The 20,205-nt window shown below is 37.3% G+C and overlaps 1 protein-coding gene across 5 annotated transcripts in view; it reads left to right on the forward strand.

Moving 5' to 3' along the window:
• AVPR2 (arginine vasopressin receptor 2) overlaps positions 1-20,205 on the forward strand; it is a 309,022-nt gene that overhangs the window by 213,979 nt on the left and 74,838 nt on the right. The window contains exon 1 of one of the 5 annotated variants that reach the window (XM_053695612.1): positions 15,598-15,678. The exons of the other annotated variants lie outside the window; for them this stretch is intronic. The gene's annotated coding sequence lies outside the window, so the exon portion shown is untranslated. Of the gene's footprint in view, positions 1-15,597; positions 15,679-20,205 lie in introns of those variants that run through there. 5 annotated transcript variants of the gene reach the window in all.

A 20,205-nucleotide genomic window follows, 5' to 3' on the forward strand; every position in this document is an offset into this window, starting at 1 on the left:
GTAAACCCCCAAATGTTCTTTTATGATTCAGATAGAACATACAATTTTAAACAACTTTCCAATTTATTTTTATTATCAAATTTTCTTCATTCTCTTGTTCTCCATTGCTGAAGGGACAGCATTGCACTACTAACAGGAAGCTGAAAATATCTATTTAGCCAATCACAAGAGACAAATGTGTGCAGGCACCAATCAGCAGCAGCTCCCACTAGTGTATGATATGTGCGTATTCATTTTTTAACAAGGGATACTAAGAGAACGAAGCACATTTGAAAATAGAAGTGAATTTAAAAGTGTCTTAAAATTACCTGCTCTATCTGAATGATACAAGTTTAATTTTGATTTTCCTATCCCTTTAAGGCTTGGGAGTGAGGGGACTCTCTCACAGTAGTAGTCTCTCTATTTGGCTAATAGGGACATTTACCTCCTATGCTGTGCTCCAGCACACCTAGCAACAGCTGTGGCTATGTATTAGGGACTTAAATGGGGCAGGACATCGCCATTTTGTGGGCGTGGGCTGGCTGCAGGGGCGGGGTCACAAGTGGATAGGGGACATGATTATGAGCATGTCTGAGAGGTCGGTGGGCGTGTTTGAGTAAATTATGGGCGGGCCTAAGGACATATTGCTGGGGAAATCAGATCAGAGCTCAGAATTAGGGACTGTCCATCTCAAATAGGGACAGTTGAGAGGTCTGCTACAGAATTTTTTAACATTTATGTAGCAAGTGTCCCTATAGTTAAATACCCACTGCTGCAACACATATTAGGTTTAAATAATAACATGCAATTTTGTAAACCCAAGAATCTGACTAATGTTTGTCTGAAATATTTTTCTGTTCCCAGGAATTTATTTAAAAATCCAGTTGTGCTGAATAGAAAGGCAGCAAACCTTGATCAACAAATAGTAAAGACGTATAGAGAAAAAAAAAACACCCAACAAACATTTAGTTCTTTAACCTTTTCGATGCTAAGCCTTATAATATAATATAGAGAGACCCTAGTGTACAGTACAGAAATAAAAGCACTTATTTTCTTGCAAGGTATTCAGTGTTATCACAGTGATCACCTGATTATATTTATTAAAGGGACTTGTGTACTAGAAAATAAACTTTATTAGGGGTCTCTAGACGTAACAGATCATTTTTAATGTGTATATAATGTAACATCCTCAAACAAATCCCCAGTCTGTTTTGTTTTTTTTGCTTGATATTACTGCTCCAAGACCAGCAAATGATTCTCTTTCAAATTAGGGTTACTGGAGGTTTGTAGCTGCTAAGAGAGCTGAGATCAAGAAGTTTGAATTCACCCCCCTCCAGCTCCCTTGCGGATACTTGGTTTAGCCCCTTTGTGACATCATCACATGCGCTTGTGGTGATGTCACCAGCAGCAGTCCCATGAAGCCTGGGAGTGCCTCCCTCTAGGCCACCAATGATCCCCGGCTTGTAGAGCGGTAGATCACTGAAAACAGTGTTTTAAAGGCAACCCCCCTGCATGGGCATGTCATGTGCATCAAAGGGAATATTATTAAAGGGACAGTCTACTTAAGAGTTGTTATTGTTTAAAAAGATAGATAATCAATTTATTAGCCATTCCCCAGTTTTGCACAACCAACACAGTTATATTAATATACATTTTACCTCTGTGATTACTTTGTATCTAAGCCTATGCCCCCTTGTTTTAGTTCTTTTGACAGACTTGCATTTTAGCCGATCAGTGCTGACTCCTAGGTAACTCCACGTGCGTGAGCACGTTATCCATATGGCACACATGAACTGACGCCCTCTAGCTGTGAAAACCTGTAAAATGCCCTGAGATAAGAGGCGGCTTTCATGGGCTTAGGAATTAGCATATGAGCCTACCTTGGTTTAGCTTTTAACAAAGAATGCCAAGAGAACAAAGAAAATGTGATGATAAAAATAAATTGGAAAGTTGTTTAAAATTGCATGTCCTGTCTGAATCATGAAAGATTAATTTTGAGTAGACTGTCCCTTTAAGTCACTTACATTAGAAAAAATGTATGATGAGGGTAATAGTAAATAGTAATATTCATTTTGTCACAGTTCTGCAGCTAGTCACATATGCCAGCTTATCAGGCACATTACATTGTGGCATACATGGGTATAGAACCCTTTGCATGGCACATTCCATCATGGCATATTTTCCTTGATATATTTCCCCGAGGCCTATCTGGAACATTTCTCTGTGACACAGTGCTATACACTTTACCTGGCACTTTCCCTGTGACAAATTTTATATTAGTTTTTCAGAACCCCAGTCCTGAACTAGCCCAATTCTTCAGAGTTTTCTAACAGCACAGAATATCACGGGAACCAAGCAAATTTGATAATAGAAGTAAATTGAAAACTTTTTAAAAAGGGTTTGCTCTGTCTGAATCCCAAAAGAACATTTTTGGGTTCCATATCCCTTTAAGTCCAGTTAGAACAAGACTGAGATTCAGAACTAAGTTTGTATATTTATTTTGCAAACCTAAACCATTACTGTTGCCAATAATGTTTTTGTTAATTTTATTAATGCATCAAAAACATTGCATCACTACCAAATACCTTTAAACCATGGGTATCAAGCTCATTGTATTCGGGGGCCACTGGCTAAGTGTTCTTCTCCTATGGGGGTCACTTGAACAGAGTGAGTCCTCTGGAACTGGATATACTAGAAACTGGTGGTGGCATTTACCCAAGCAGTAGTGCATGATGGGAATTGTAGTCCCCAATAGACATACACAGTGTATATTTATCTTGTGAGTGAAGTGATCATTCTGGAACTGGATAAAAAGTGACATTTACCCAAGCAGTAGTGCATGATGGGAATTGTAGTCCCCAATAGACATACACAGTGTATATTTATCTTGTGAGTGAAGTGATCATTCTGGAACTGGATAAAAAGTGACATTTACCCAAGCAGTAGTGCATGATGGGAATTGTAGTCCCCAAATAGACATACACAGTGTATATTTATCTTGTGAGTGAAGTGATCATTCTGGAACTGGATAAAAAGTGACATTTATCCAAGCAGTGCATAATGGGGGCCTACACTGGACAATGCATTGTCTTTATATTTATCTTGTGAGTGCCTATAATAAATCAACTTGTTACACCTCTTAGAAGCCCTAAAAAACTGATGGGGCCAAATTAATAATTTACCTAATAAACAAGGGAGGGCCAGATTAAACTATTTTGAGGGCCACATATGGCCCCAGGGCCGGTACTTTGAGACCACTGCTTTAAACGGAAGATTGAGCTTAAATAAAAAATCCTGCTGGATTCGGTGGCATAATGTTCGTACTGTTTTATGATTGTTTATCATTTAAAGGGACAGTAAAAGTAATAATCTTTCTTTTAATGATTCAGACAGAACATACAATATGAAACAACTTTCCAATATACTTCTATTATCATATTTGCTTCATTCTCTTGGTAACTTATGTTGAAGAGTAAACCTCAGAAACAGAATGCACTACTGGGAGATAGCTGAACACATTAGGTGAGGCAATGACAAGAGGCATGGTGGTGCAGCCACCAATCAGCAGCTAGTTGCTAGTCATGCATTACTGCTCCTGATCCTACCTAGGTATGATTTTCAACAAAGGATTCCAAGAGAACAAAGCAAATTATATAATAGAAGTCAATAGGAAAATTGTTTAAAAGGATACTAACGCCAATTGTTTTTTTCTTTCATGATTCAAATAGAGCATGCAATTTTAAAGGGACAGTCAAGTACAAAAAAAACTTTAATGTTTTAAATAGGGCATGCAATTTTAAACAACTTCCCAATTTACTTTTATCACCAATTTTGCTTTGTTCTCTTGGTATTTTTAGTTGAAAGCTAAAACTAGGAGGTTCATATGCTAATTTCTTAGACCTTGAAGACTGCCTCTAATCTGAATACATTTTGACCACTAGAGGGCATTAGTTCACATGTTTCATATAGATAACATTGAGCTCATGCACGTAAAGTGACCTAGGAGTGAGCACTGATTGGCTAAACTGCATGTCTGTCAAAAGAACTGAAATAAGGGGGCAGTCAGCAGAAGCTTAGATACAAGATAATTACAGAGGTAAGAAGTGTATTAATATAACAGTGTTGGTTTTGCAAAACTGGGGAATGGGTAATAAAGAGATTATCTTTCTTTTTAAACAACAAAAATTCTGGTGTTGACTGTCCCTTTAAGCAACTTTCTAATTTACTCCTATTATGAATTTTTCTTTGTTCTCATGTTATCTTAATTTGAAAAAGCAGTACTGTAAGGTTAAAAAAAATATGAGTTTAGTGTCCCTTTAACCTCCTTACTTTACAAATTTTAAGTCAAGAAAAATAAATATGATTTTTTTTTAATTAGCTCTAGTTTTTGAGATCTGATATTTTCTTGATGCAACATAAGTGAAAGTCATTCGCAAATAACAACACAAAACTAAAAAAACCTTCAGCATTTGAAAGTACTATTCAGGGGCAGACTGAGACCAATCAGTGCCCTGGGCAACAATTAGGGAAGGGCCCCCACTGTATCACACTGACCCAAATGTATGCAAATGAACATGGTATTATATTTATATCAAATGTTTAGTTATTCATAATGAAACAACTTTGCAATATATTTCCATTCTTTATTTTGCCCCCTTGTCATGTAATTTAGCTCTGAAATTTGAGCGATTTCTAATTCTCAGAACTTGAAAAACACTGTGCTGACGTCTTAAGGCTAACTCTGCTACAAAGCTGCCCCTCGTTGTCTTTATCAGATAACAATAGCAAAACAATTTTATACTAACTTTAGGATGTTAATTTGATTTATTTGAGTCTAAAATATAAAACCTATAAAACATACAAAGAAAGAGTCTATGATCTAAATATGTATAATTAAAGGGACACTAAACCCAAAAAAATTCTTTCAGGATTCAGATAGAGAATACAAATTTAAACAACTTTACAATTTACTTCTATTATTTATTTTGCTTCATTTTTTAGATATCCATAGTTGAAGAAAAAGCAATGCACATGGGCGAGCCAATCACATGAGGCTTCTATGTGCAGGAACCAATCAGCAGCTACTGAGCATATCTAGATATGCTTTTCAGCAAAGAATATCAAGAGAATAAAACAAATTAGATAATGGAATGAAATTAGAAAGTTGTTTAAAATGTCATGCTCTTTCTAAATCATGAAAGAAAAATTTGGGTTTCATGTCCCTTTAAGTGGAGAGAGAAGGGAAAGAGATTACATGATCGAAACCTTCAAATATATGAAGGGACTTAATAAAGTAGAAGCTGAAAGCACCAGGTAGTTATGGGTAGAGAGATCTCAATATACATCAGATTTAATTCTATATCTACCAGGCATGAGATGATTGGGGTCTGTGATCTTGCCGTTGCGAAACGCGTTGTTTCCTGAAAGCCTTTAAAAGATCGTTCACAAACAGAGAGGAGGGCAGGATGAAGTCCCAAATTGGGATAATCTCACAGGAACACACCACAATTAGAACCTCTGATATGAAGAAAGACTTGAAGGTGATATTTCTTCAAAAAATTAAGCAGATCCATTGTTTACAGTCCAGTAAACATTTAGCTTTTAATTTTTGTCTCTGTCCTCAGTCACACAAGTTAAAATAATTTTCTTCCTTACTTCAGCTTCTTTATGGTAGAAGTGTTTTGCCGTATTATATATACATTGTTGAAAATACTCCAGCGATATATAGTGCTCAAGAGACTAGATATGCTCTTCAATAAAGGATACCAAGGGAACAAAGTACACTAATAGAAGCAAATTGGATAGTTGTATTTTTTTTTAACCTGTATGCTCTCACTATCATGAAAGTGTAATTTTGACTCGCCCTGCCCTTTAAAGGAACATTCTATTAGTATATAACACTAGAGTATCACATTTTAAATACAAGCAAAAAAGAAGAAAAATAGCAAATAGATTTCTTTGCAGAAACTGATTCTGTTATAAGTTATCATTGCTAGAGCAGAACTATTAACATTACCCAGAGGCCTTCTGGGATTGGTTGGTCTGGAAGGTTTGTGAACGGGGCCACTGAAGGGCAAAATCATGTGTGTAGCATGTATGGGATTGGACAGAGCTATGACAGGATGTGGGGCGGAGTTAGAGACCGCCCCTGGTATCACCTTGGTAACTAAACTGAAGGACACAAAACTCCATTTTTTTTATGATTCAGATAGAGAATACAATTTAAAAAAAAAAGTTTCCAATTTACTTCTATTATCAAATTTGCTTCATTCTCTTGTTATTCTTTGTTGAAGAGATATCTAAATAGGTAGCGTGCACATGTCTGCAGCACTGCATGACAGGAGATAGTGCTGCCATCTAGTGTTTTTTTTTGTAAAACTGCTGCCATATAGAATTACAGACACATGCACACTCCTGAACTTACCGCCATGCTTTTCAACAAAGGATAACAAGAAAACAAAGAGCATTTGATAAAAGTGGTAAATTGGAAAGTTTTTTTTAAAACTGTATGTTCTATCTGAATCATGAAAGAAAAAAATGGTGTTTTTTGAGTCACCTGCTCCTACTGAGCATGTGCAAGAATTCACAGAATATACCTATATGCATTTGTGATTGACTGATGGCTGTCACATGGTACGTATATGCATTTGTGATTGGCTGATGGCTGTCACATGATACAGGGGGAGTGGAAATATACATAACTGAAATTTGTCAGAAACAAATCTACTCATTTAAAGTTCAGATCATACAAATCTACTGTATATTTACTGTTCCTTTAATGTATCCACTGTGCATGCTCTGATCATATCACTGGCGTTACACAGAGGATGTCAGTGCACACTATGTAATATTCCTCAAGATGGCAGATATGCAGATATATTCCACAGCTAATGTGAATTCAATTCCCTCAAAATATCTATTCCGGATTCTTAAATGTAATCAGCAAACAAATCCACATTGTTTAAAGGACAACTCAATGCAGTAGAATTACATAATCAACACGTGCATAGTAAAAAGACAATGATTTAGCACCTACTCTGAATTTCAAATAAGCAGTAGATTTATTTTTTTTCTGACAAATTTATTTTTTCTCCCATTTAACGGCCCCTTAACATCAGCCAATCACAGACTAGTATACGTATACCCTGTGAGCTTGTGCACATGCTCAGTAAAATCTTGTTCCCTAGAAAGTGTGAATATAAAAAGACTGAGCAAAATTTGATAATGGAAATAAATTGGGAAGTGTCTTAAAACTGCATGTTCTCTCTAAATCGTAAACGTTTATTTTGACTTGAGTGTCCCTTTAAAAGAAAACTAGTTTGTAGTCAGGTAATCCAGAGCTACTGCAAATCTTCCACCTGCAGCAGTCATTCATGTAAACAATTTACCTGTCAGAATAGAATCTCTGTGCACAATGAAGTCCTCTGCTTCTATACACTAAACATTCACAGAGAACACTGGCTGTGTGCATTGCCAGTTATGTGCCAGCTGGAATGTCTAACATTAAAGGGGCATTGCACTCATAGCATATATCAGCAATTAAAGGGGCATGCAAGGCAACATTAAACTTTTTTTATGATTCAGACAGATCATTTCATTTTAATACATTTTTACTTTTCAATTCACTTGTTTTTGTCAAGTTTACTTTGTTCTCTTGGTGTCCTTTGTTGAAAACCATGCCTAGGTAGGTTGAGGAGCACCAATGCGTTGCTGAGAGCTAGCTGCTGATTGGTGGCTACACACATATGCCTCTTGTTATTGGTTCACCTGATGTGTTCAACTAGCTCACAGTAGTGGAAAGCTGCTTTAGAGCTAACTTTAATTGTGTGTTTTACATCTTTCCAGGGATTAAAGGGACATGAAACCCAATATATTTCTTTTATTAAAGGGACACTAAACCCATTTTTTTTCTTTCATGATTTAGATAGAGCATGAGATTTTAAGCAACTTTCTAGATTACTCCTATTATCAATTTTTCTTTGTTCTCATGCTATCGTGATTTGAAAAAGCAGTACTGTAAGCTTTAGAGCCAGCCCATTTCTTGTTCAGCACCTGGGTAGCACTTGCTGATATGTGGCTAAATGCAGCAAACCAATCAGCAAGATCTTCCCAGGTGCTGAACTAAAAATGGGCCGGCTCCTAACCTTTCATTACAGCTTTTTTCAAATCAAGATAACATGAGAACAAAGAAAAATTGTCAATAGGAGTAAATTAGAAAGTTGCTTAAAATTGCCTGCTCTATCTGAATCATGAAAGAAAAAAATTGAGGTTAGTATCCCTATAATCATATAGAGGCCTATTTATCAAAGGTCTTGCGGACCTGATCCGACAGTGTGGATCAGGTCTGCAAGACCTCGCTGCATGCGGAGAGCAATACGCTCTCCGTATTCAGCATTGCACCAGCAGCTCACAAGAGCTGCTGGTGCAACGCCGCCCCCTGCAGACTCGCGGCCAATCGGCTGCTAGTAGGGGGGTGTCAGTCAATCCGATCGTACTCAATCGGGTTGAATTGTGGTGATCTCTGTCCGCCTTATCAGGGCAGGCGGCAGGTTTACGGAGCAGCGGTCTTTAGACCGCTGCTTCATAACTGCTGATTCTGGCGAGTCTGAAGACTCGCCAGAAACACAGGCCCTCAAGCTCCATTCAGAGCTTGATAAATGGGCCTCATAGAGAATACAGTTTAAAAAAAGTTTCTTATTTACTTATTTTATCAAATTATCTTTGTTCTCATGTAATTCTTTGTTGAAGAGATATCTAGATAGGTAGCGTGCTCATGCCTGAAGCTCTACATGACAGGAAATAGGGCTGCCCTCTAGTGCTCTTGCTAATGTATATCATTGTTGCAAAGCTGCTGTTAGATTGTGCTGCAGAAACGTGCACGCTCCTGAACTTACATCGCTGCTTTTCAACAAAAGATAACAAGAAAACAAAGAAAAATAGATAATAGAAGTAAATTGGAAAGTTGCTTAAAATTGTATGTTCTATCTGAATAATGAGACAGTTTTTGAGCTTTATGTTCCTTTAAACATATAATTATATATACACCAATTGTGCAATAATAACATATCAGAGCATTTTCTTTCAGCAGTTCTAAGTCACTTTAATCTCTATATTACAAAACAAATGCTACAGAATCATTTAACACTGCTATTCTGTGTTTTTGCAAATCAAGAAACGTTCAGGGAGACACCTCTTGAGAAACCTGTAATCCATAATCCTGGTATCCTTTATTGCGTCCAGTTAGGTACAAATGTAAATGAGCTTCTGCTAAATTAACCAATTAAGTTAACCAACGCTGCAGGCTCAGGTAAATGTCACAATAATTAAAGGGACATTAAACCCCAAAAAATTATTTCATGATTCAGATAGAGAATACAATTTTAAGCAACATTCTATTTTACTTCTATTATCTAATTTGCTTAATTCTCTTGATATTCTTTCCTGAAAAGCATATCTAGATAGGCTCAGTAGCTGCTGATTGGTGGCTGCACATAGATGACTTGTGTGATTGGCTGACCCATATGCATTGTTATTTCTTAAACAAAGGATATCTAAAGAATAAAGCAAATTAGATAAAAGAAGTAAATTTAAGACTGTATTCTCTGTCTGAATCATGAAAGAAATTTTTGGGGTTTAATGTCCCTTTAAGTCAGAGATTTCACAGCAAAGTAGGAAAAATAATTAATGAATGTACGTTTCCATATAAATGTCAAAGTAGTTTCACAAAATGACCTACCTTACATTCTGATCACACCCACCCCACACTGACTCCACCCACAGTGGGAGCCTAATCCCCTCATGCTTTTATATTTATACTAGCCAGGGGTTGATGGGAAATATAAACACACATACCTACACAGAGTCAGATATGAATGAGTTTAAGAAATCAATGTGTAGCATGTTACAGGGTGTGGGTTCTGAATAGTGCAGGATGCATGCCTTTCTCTTGGAGACAGTGGAAACTCAACATTTACAACAGAGTTCTTCAAACTTTTCCCAAGACGCAGTGCTATGATACCAAATACCTTTGTAACCCTGTCTTTATGCTTGTTTTAAACATGTTGTAGTTAATACAATAAGATAACAGCAATTTGTGGCAAAATGTCTAAAATATGTACATATTCCGGATTGTAGTCAAGCTTGAAAGTACTGTAAAAGGTAATAACTCACACACACTCTCATACAACACACTCACCACACACATTCTCATAAAGGAAACACACACCACACACTCGTACAACACACACAGATACCACACAAACTCTAATACAACACACACACACTCGTACAACACACACAGATACCACACACACCCTCATACAACACACACACTTTCATACAACACACAATCTCATACAACACACACACTCATACACCACACTCACTACACACACTCTCATACAACACACTCATAAAACACACACACACACACACTACACACACTCTCATACAACAACACACTCATACAACACACACACACTCACTACACACACTCTCATACAACAACACACTCATACAACACACACACACACACTTTCATACAACACACACTCACCACAAACACCACACACACACGACATACCTTCTCATAAAACACATACACACACACTCTCATACAACACACTCACCACACAAACACTCTCTCATACACCACATACACACTCTTATACAACACACCACACACACACACTCTTATACAACACACCACACACACACTCTTATACAACACACCACACACACACTCTTATACAACACACCACACACACACTCTTATACAACACAACACACACACACTCTTATACAAAATACCACACACACACTCTTATACCACACACACTCTCTCATACACCACACACACACTCTTATACCACACACACACTCTCTCATACACCACATACACACTCTTATACAAAACACCACACACACACTCTTATACCACACACACTCTCTCATACACCACACACACACTCTTATACCACACACACACTCTTATACAACACACCACACACACACTCTTATACAACACACCACACACACACTCTTATACAAAACACACTCTCTCATACACCACACACACACCCTTATACCACACACACTCTCTCATACACCACACACACACTCTTATACCACACACACACTCTCTCATACACCACATACACACTCTTATACAAAACACACTCTCTCATACACCACACACACACTCTTATACCACACACACTCTCTCATACACCACACACACACTCTTATACCACACACACACTCTCTCATACACCACATACACACTCTTATACAACACACCATACACACACTCTTATACAACACACCACACACACACTCTCTCATACACCACACACACCACATACATTCTCATAAAGGAAACACACACCACACACTCGTACAACACATACAGATACCACACAAACCCTAATACAGCACACGCACACAACACACACACTCTCCTACAACACACACACAAGTCGAGACCCAGTAAACATGGTGTTGCGACCCAGTAATGAGTGCCGGCCCGTAGTTTGAAGAACCCTGATTTAGAGATAAATTATTGATAAAGCTGGGACATTTTTACATTTTTATTATTACACAGAATTAAAAATGTATGGGAAATTACATTTTTAGTTTACTTTCCCTTTAAATGTTAATGTGTCTTGAGCATCATCACCCTTAAAGGGTCACTGAACCCAATTTTTTTTTCTTTCGTGATTCAGATAGAGCATGCAACTTTCTAATTTACTCCTATTATCAATTTTTTTTCGTTCTCTTGCTATCTTTATTTGAAAAAGAAGGCATCTAAGCAATTTTTTTGGTTCAGAACCATGGAAAGCACTTGTTTATTGGTGGGTTCAGTGTCCCTTTAACTGACAAATTCTACTTTAGAAGCATGGCAAGGAGTAATGGCAAGTCTTGTACAGTCATGAGACAGAATAAAAAAAAAATAATAATTGGTAAACAGGTTTTAGTCTCAAATGGGGCATATTCTAGATCAGGGTTTTTCAAACCACAGGTTGGGGCCCATTACTGGGACCCAATCCCATGTTTACTGGGTCATGACTTGTGTGTGTTGTAGGAGACTGAGTGTGTGTGTTGTATGAGAGTGTGTGTGTTGTATTAGAGTATGTGTGGTATCTGTGTGTGTTGTACGAGTGTGTGGTGTGTGTTGTACGAGTGTGTGGTGTGTTTTTTCTTTTATGAGAATGTGTGTGGTGAGTGTGTGTGGTGTGTGTTTTGCATGAGAGTGTGTGTTATTACCTTTTACAACACTTTCAAGTTTGACTACAATCAGGAATAAAGTATGCCCACATTTATGTAATTTTGCCAAAAATTGCATATATCTTGTATATAACTTTAGAATTTTTCAGACCAAGCTTGAAAGTAAGGGCACAAAGGTATGTGGTATCATTGTACTGGGTCTTAGGAAAAAAAACTTTGAATAACCCAGTTCTAGATGATGTGAGCTAAGAGTAAGGTGACGCTAAGCAGGGAGGCTGAGGAAAGAATGAGAAGGGGAAAGAAATAGAGATAAAGAGCAGACCTCCCTGCTGTCCCTATTTGAGAGGGACAGTCCCCAATTCTGAACTCTGTGGCAGACCTATTTACAGAATTTCCCTTAGCCCCACCCAAAGAGCACCCAGACACGACCACAAACCTCCAACACACACACACCAACCACCAGACACACCCACAATCTCACTCACTAACCAATCATTATCCCAGCCCGCCCCCTTCCAAAATGGCTCCTCCAACAAAATGGCAACCGGCCCCCATCAACTACCTGAGTCCCTGATACCCAGCCACAAATCTTGGGAGGTATGAAAGAGGATTTGAAGTTAATGGGATGATGTAGGAGAAAATGTTTTAAAAAACAGTATTTATTAGGGATGTACATTTTATTGATTATTCGACAAACAAATGGAAAGAAAATGGCTGCATTCTGTAGCATTCGGCTCATTTCGGCAGTGGATTTAGAAGAGTAAAAGTGCAAAACACAAATATTTGTGCAACTAAAGCACTAAAATGAGCTAAATACTACAGACCGCGGCTATATTCCTCATTTGTTTCACTAACGAATGCTGAATAACAAATATATGCAAATCCCTAGAATTTATAGACAGGGCAGATGAAAGGTTTGGGTAGAGATAAGAAAACATTAAAAGAAGTAAAAATGGAGTAAGAGGAAAAAGATACAGGAAGTAAAATGACACTGATGGAGAGATAATGAGACATTGGTCATGAAAAAGGAAGTTAGGAAATGAGATGCACAGAAAATGAGAAGTAAAGGGAATGAGACAAGGAGACAGAAAATGGGAGACAGTGAACACAACTGAGTCAGGGAAATAGTAAGTGATATTGACCTAGATTCATAGACGCGTATGAAGTTCCTGAGGGACCGAAGGGAGATCATTTGTTGCACGTCTACACTAATAAATACGACGCCGTAAATAGCCGAATGCTACAGCACACAGACATATTTCACATTTGTTTCTATAACGAATAACAAATGTCGAGTTTTTGGCCATGCCTAATATCTCGTGTGTCAATCACAAACCACAAGAAAAATAATAATTACAACTACATCATTCGTAAAAACGTTATTGCCTCTGTGAAGTATCTTATCTCGCGGTTGTGTCTCTTTATATCTAAGCTTTTTTTTTGTTTGTTTAAACTGTATTGTACAGTTTTCTCTCCTTTAATATGTTCCCAATTATTAATTTTACCTGCGGGAGTGCATTAAATTGATTACAAATAGCTCCTTTACTTATGTTTTGTCATTTGAAATAGCTGATTTTACTTGTGAGAGCCAACAACTTAACAGAAAATATAACTACTTTTGTATTCTCTTTAGAAAAGTTATGTAAACCAGAATCAGCGGGACAGAGGTCGTGACAGATACACTATTAATTAGAAAAAAGCTATAGATACAACAATAAACATAAAGGAGTACATTTAAATATATTTTATACTATGATATACTGGTATAAAAAGTAACTACAAATACATTTAGGGGATACTAATTTAACAGTAAAAGACCCCTTTAACTTTTTTCAAGTTTTTTTCTTTTACATTTATTAGAGTACTGTTTTATTTAGAGAGAGTTTTTCATTTTAAAGTACTCTGCTAAAGTAGAGAGAGAGAACATTTAACATAAAACATAACTCCCAAGATTTGTGGCTGTGTAATAGGGACTCAGAAGGTTGAGGTGGGCAATCACGATTTAGTGGGTGGGGCCATGTTGAGCGAGGGCTGTGGTTTGTTTATGGGTGGGTTATGGTGTTCTCAACAATCATTGGTGTTTTTGGGTGTTCCATGGGCGGAGCTAAGGGCAATTCAGCAAATAGGGACATATGACTGTCTCAGCAGGTCAGAGCTCAGAATTAGGGACTGTTCCTCTGTTCCCTGGTCGTCCTCCCAACTGTCCCTATTTCAAAGTTAAAACATTGAAAGGGAATCAAGTAAACAATAAATAGCGAGAAAATCTAGCAAGGCACCAAGAAAATGAGACATTGAAAGAGAAAATGTTATACGTAGAAAATGAAATGCAGATTTAAAATGAAATTGTGAGACAAAATTGTAGAGGGAGAGAAAAATTAAAGAGAGAGAGAGAGAGAGAGAGAGAGAGGGAGGGAAAGAGAGAGAGAGAAAGAAAGCAAATGAAAGAGAGAAATGGAGAGAGAAAGAGAGAGAAAAAGAAAGGGAGGGAAAGAGAGAAAGGGAGAGAGAGAAAGGGAGAGAGAGAGAGAGAGAGAGAGAGTGCAAGAAAGAAAGAGAGAGTGAAACAAAGAGTGGGAAAGAGTGAGAGACAAAGAAAGTGAGGGAGAGAAAGGGAGAGAGAGAGAGAGAGAGAGAGAGAGAGAGAGAGAGAGAGAAAGTGAGAAAGAAAATTAGCCAGAAAAAAAATAGAAAGTGAGAAAAGCAGAAACAGAGAGAAAAGGAGACAGCATAAGTGACATATAGAGTGAGAAAATGACAATTAGGGACAACACAAGACAAGCACAGAGAAAATGGGACAGGGAATGAGACAGGGTGACAAAATACCCGAGACAAGGAAGACTATAACTAAATATACAAGGTAGAAGATGAGACATCTTCTGTAGCAGATAATGTGTCACCAAAATGCAGAATGAGAGGGTAACACAGAGGGAGAGACAGAAAGAGATTGGGGGAGGAGAGAGAACAGTGTGTGCAAAGTAGGGGATAAACAGAAATGAGAAAGATAGAGGAAAATGAGTGACAGAGAGGGGAGCAGATATAGTGAATTAGAGTGTAAAAAGAGATTACACAACAAAGAATGTACAAACAAATGTGAGGGAAATATTAGAATGAAAAAAAAAACCCAGTGTGATAAATGTGATACTGGAAATAGAAGACAACTGGGAAAAACAATGAGTTATGGGATTGCCTGACAGATAAGGGGTATAGCTGAGATTAAGAGACGATAGTTGTGAGACCAGGAAAAGGAGAGAGAGATAGGGGAAGGAGATGAGAGGCAGGTGAGGGAGGAATATGAGGTCAGGGTTTGGTTAGAGAGATGGGAGGAGAGAGGTTACTGTAATACTCAGTGTATGAATAAGATGAGAAGCAAAAAGGAGAAGGCAGAGGGAGAGACAAGCTGCGGCCGTGTCTGGACTCGTATTAGGACTAATTTGAATTGGAAAGTCACCTTTACCTCGTACATCAGTCATTAAGGTAAGGTAGACACTTGCACGGTCTCGCTGCTGGTCTGCTCAGCGCATGTGACCAGCCAGATGGGACAAACGACACTCACAGTACATTTATCCGTTTATGATTTATTGATTTGCTGAAATAGCATATCTGGGTATTACTTATGTGAATGTCCTTACAGATATGTGCAGTGAAATCAGGCCGTTTGTCACAGTTTTAGTTCACTATCGCTTTTTTTTTTTTTTCTTTCAAACACCGTCATACATCCGCATTTGTAGCTGATTTAATTCTGTATCCTCTGGGTTTTCTGCAATTTCTTAGATTTGCTGATAGTGGATTTTAAAGGGGTATTCTTATGCAAAACATGGCTTGGTCTTATTCATGAGCACATAACTTGATATTATAAGTCCATGGTAAAATGCGTTTACCAGAGAAGGGTAAGCGCGGCTGACATCGCTCTAACTTGACCGCATTAAATAGCGCTCATGTTGAACGTTTTATAGTTTGCGTTCAAGCGAATGCCGAAACTGCTCTAGAATATTTAGCACAACTTAAAGTAAAGTGTAAGGGTTACATTTATTTGCCCACAAAACACATCTAAAGCATATTAAAATAAACTATTACACACATATATACACTTTTTAATAAAAAATGGCAAAGTGTTTGACTAGAAAGGGCTCCAATGTGTTTGAGAAATGTCTCTCTCTCTCTCACTCTCTCTCCCTCTATCTCCCTCTCTCTCTCTCTCTCATATCTCTCTCTCCCTCTCTCTCTCTCTCTCTCTCTCTCATATCTCTCCCCCTCTCTCTCTCTCTCTCTCTCTCTCTCATATCTCTCCCTCTCTCTCTCTTTCTAATATCTCTCTCTCTCCCCCTCTCTCTCTCATATCTCTCTCTCTCCCCTCTCTCTCTCTCTCTCTCTCTCATATCTCTCCCTCCCTCCCTCTCTCTCATATCTCTCTCTCTCTCTCCCTCTCTCTCTCATATCTCTCTCTCTCTCATATCTCTCTCTCTCCCCCTCTCTCTCTCCCCCCCCCTCTCTCTCTCTCTCTCTCTCTCTCTCATATCTCTCTCTCTCCCCCTCTCTCTCTCTCATATCTCTCTCTCTCCCCCTCTCTCTCCCCCTCTCTCTCTCATATCTCTCTCTCTCCCTTTCTCCCTCATATCTCTCCCTCCCTCTCTCCCTCTCTCTCTCTCTCTCTCTCTCTCTCTCTCTCTCTCATATCTCTCTCTCATATCTCTCTCTCTCATATCTCTCTCTCATATATCTCTCTCTCATATATCTCCCCCTCTCTCCATCTCCCTCTCTCCTATGTGAAGAACATAGGAATGTGAAGTATTTGTATCACAATTTTAGGTTTAAGGCAGTTGGTGTAGCGCAGTGTCGGGTTAGTGTGTGCTAAATTTTTCGTTTGAGTGCAGTTAACGCTAGAGTGAAAAAATATTAGCACGCCATTTGTAATCTGGGCCTATTTTGTTATCTATGTGCTTCTCATTCACATATGAAATCCTGCATAGCTAGATAGACACATAGTTAAAGTTATGCTTCAGAGGCTCTCCAACATAAAATGGCTAAAATTTTGCTGGGTTTTTCAACTACTGCTTTGGATGACTGACCAGTCATGTCGTGCTCAGGAGCTTAAAGGGACACTGAACACCAATTTTTTCTTTTGTGATTTAGACAGAGCAGGGCATTTTAAGCAGCTTTCTAATTTACTCCTATTATCAAATTTTCTTCATTCTCTTGGTATCTTTATTTGAAATGCAAGTATGTAAGTTTAGATGCTGGCCAATTTTAGTGAACAACCTGGGTTGTTCTTGCTGATTAGTGGATAAATGAATCCACCAATAAAAAAGTGCTGTCTAGAGGTCTGAACCAATAAAAAAGCTTAGATGTCTTCTTTTTCAAATAAAGATAGCAAGAGAATGAAGAAAAATTGATAATGGGAGTAAATTAGAAAGTTGCTTAAAATTGCATGCTCTATCTGAATCATGAAAGAAAAAAATTGGGTTCAGTGTCCCTTTAAGACTTGTGATCATCAAATATCTAGTAATTTCTAGTCATTAAAGCAAAAATAACATGCTTTAACCAATTAGATCATGTCATTTTTATATTTGTGTCTCTTCTTAAATAAACAACGATAAAGTGCTCTCAAAGAACATTAACACATTTTAAATCATCTAAAACTATGTTTTGTTTTTTTAAATAAATACATTTTACATTTTTAAATAAAGTTTTAATATTTTTTTTTTTTCATGCTGGTGGGGGCTTGTCTCTATTCACCAATGGCGATATGGATGGGGAACAATCAGATCTGAACAAACATACTAGTTGCAACATGCAGGCTAGTTTAAATGTATTAATTAACAATTAAAATACATTAAACGACTCTTGGTTTTGTGTACAATCTTGTGGCTGTCCCATTTTCCCAGTAGAGATCAGAAATAAAAATCTGCAACCTAGATTTTCAAAATTCCTCAAATTACTCAAACCAGCTGTTTGATTTGCAGCACTTTTAAAACCTTCACCTAGGTTACTGATGTTGATTTTTGTCATATAGGAAGTGTAGGACAATCACTATTTTTTTTACACAAAGTGAATATTTAGGATTCAGAATTAGATCTAATTTGCTTTGTTTATTTGCACTACTGGAGGTGCTAGGTGCTGATTGGATATATGAGTATTTTGGGAAATTCTGTTTTTATTTTTTAATTTTTTTTTAATTTTTTTTAGTAGCAGTGCTATTGCAGGCTTTATTTGCTATGCTGCTGAAGTGGTCTTATTATGCTGGCTTAAAGGGACAGTCTACTACAGGATTTCTATTGTTTTAAAAGATAGATAATCCCTTTTATTCCCCATGCATAATCAACACAGTTATATTAATATACTTTTTACCTCTGTGATTACCTTGTATCTAATCCTCTTAAAAAATGTCCAGGGCTAGTCTGATTTCCCATTCCGGCTCCATTCAATTCCCCCTGATTCCTCTGAGTGTGGTAATTGACAGCTCCTGCTCACGAGCGATTGGCCGTGCATGAACACGAGGCGACATTGCACAAGCAGTGGTTTGTGCAATGATAAATGCGGGGAGTGTCCTGCTATTCATAAATGAAGCCCTATGTGGAGCCACTGGGGTAAAATCACTATTCTGTGTGTTACAATGATCACAGGGACGAGTCACTTCTGTGTATGTGTTACTGGCAGCAAGGGGATAAAATAACTGTATAGTTGTAAAAAATATCTATGATGGGTTAAGCAATTTAAAGTGTTAACATTTGTGACTCCACCTACCAGCCATACCCAGTCACCTAGTAGTCCTCCTATTTTGTGAAAGAAAACTGACAACCCAAGCAGACAACTTAAAGGGACGGTTTACTGTAAAATAAGTTTCCCCTTAATGTTTTTTTTATTAAATGTATGGGAACTTGGTTCTGTATGTTTATTTTTGTATATGAAATAGCTGTTAATTGAAACCACAAATTAATCCAATGGGTTCTATCTTATCTATCTAATTATTTACACAAAGTCATCCTTATCGCTGTTTACTCAAAGGCCAATAGTTCGAAATGAAAAATTGACATTTTAGTACCTCTCTGATACAGCCCCCCGCTAGGAGCATTATTTCCTTTAAACCTTCTTGTTTACATAGTTTTTTTTAACCAATACTTAAGTACAGAAATTTTCAGTATAGGTGAGGATTACAACAGGCCAAATCAGCTATTTCTAATAACAAAATTATGGTAAAAGGTGAATTTGGAAATTATTTAATACTCCCTAGCAGGGTCACATTAAAAGGGGAGAAAATGTTTTAGTACACTGTCCCTTTAATCTTGTATTCAGTGCTGCAACAGTTCTTGGATAACACCTATAATCCTGTGTCCTGCTTTCTAAAAAAAAGGGTGTATATGACCAGAAGGCAAGCAAATGTTGTGATAACTTGATTTCAAAGTCATAGTAAACAGACATTTTTTTTATAATTTTGTTTTATACTTCGAAAGACTTTTAAAGGGATATTCTAATACACACATGACATCTAATTATTTAGAACATAATTGTTGTATTACTGACCCTAGATAACTATGGATAAGTTTACATTGAGGGTGTTTAAAAACTTTCAGCTGCAAAAATAAAAAATAAATAAAAAAGAATTCTCCTTTAAGTTATCTGTCAAGTTAAATAAAGTTATGACAATAAATAAATCACAGACTATTGACATTTTACTGTTTAATAACATAGCTACAGTGTGTCATGTAATAGTTACACAAGTTACAGAACACAGCAAAAAACTCCTTGAAGAAAAATATCCAGTAAATAATATTAAAGGGCTATAATTGTTAAAAATAATGTTCTCTAATTTGTTAGAACATGTCATTTTAAGACTATTGGCCTTACACTTAAAGTCTAGTCCAATATAAACTTTCATGATTCAGATAGGGCATGTAATTTTAAACAACGTTCCAATATACTTGAAATGCCTATTTTGCTTTGTTCTCTTTGTATTTTTAGTTGAAAGCTAAATATTAATTTCTTAGACCTTGAAGGCCGCCTCTC

Source organism: Bombina bombina, chromosome 12 (genome assembly GCF_027579735.1).
Source record: "Bombina bombina isolate aBomBom1 chromosome 12, aBomBom1.pri, whole genome shotgun sequence".
Classification (NCBI taxonomy): domain Eukaryota; kingdom Metazoa; phylum Chordata; class Amphibia; order Anura; family Bombinatoridae; genus Bombina; species Bombina bombina.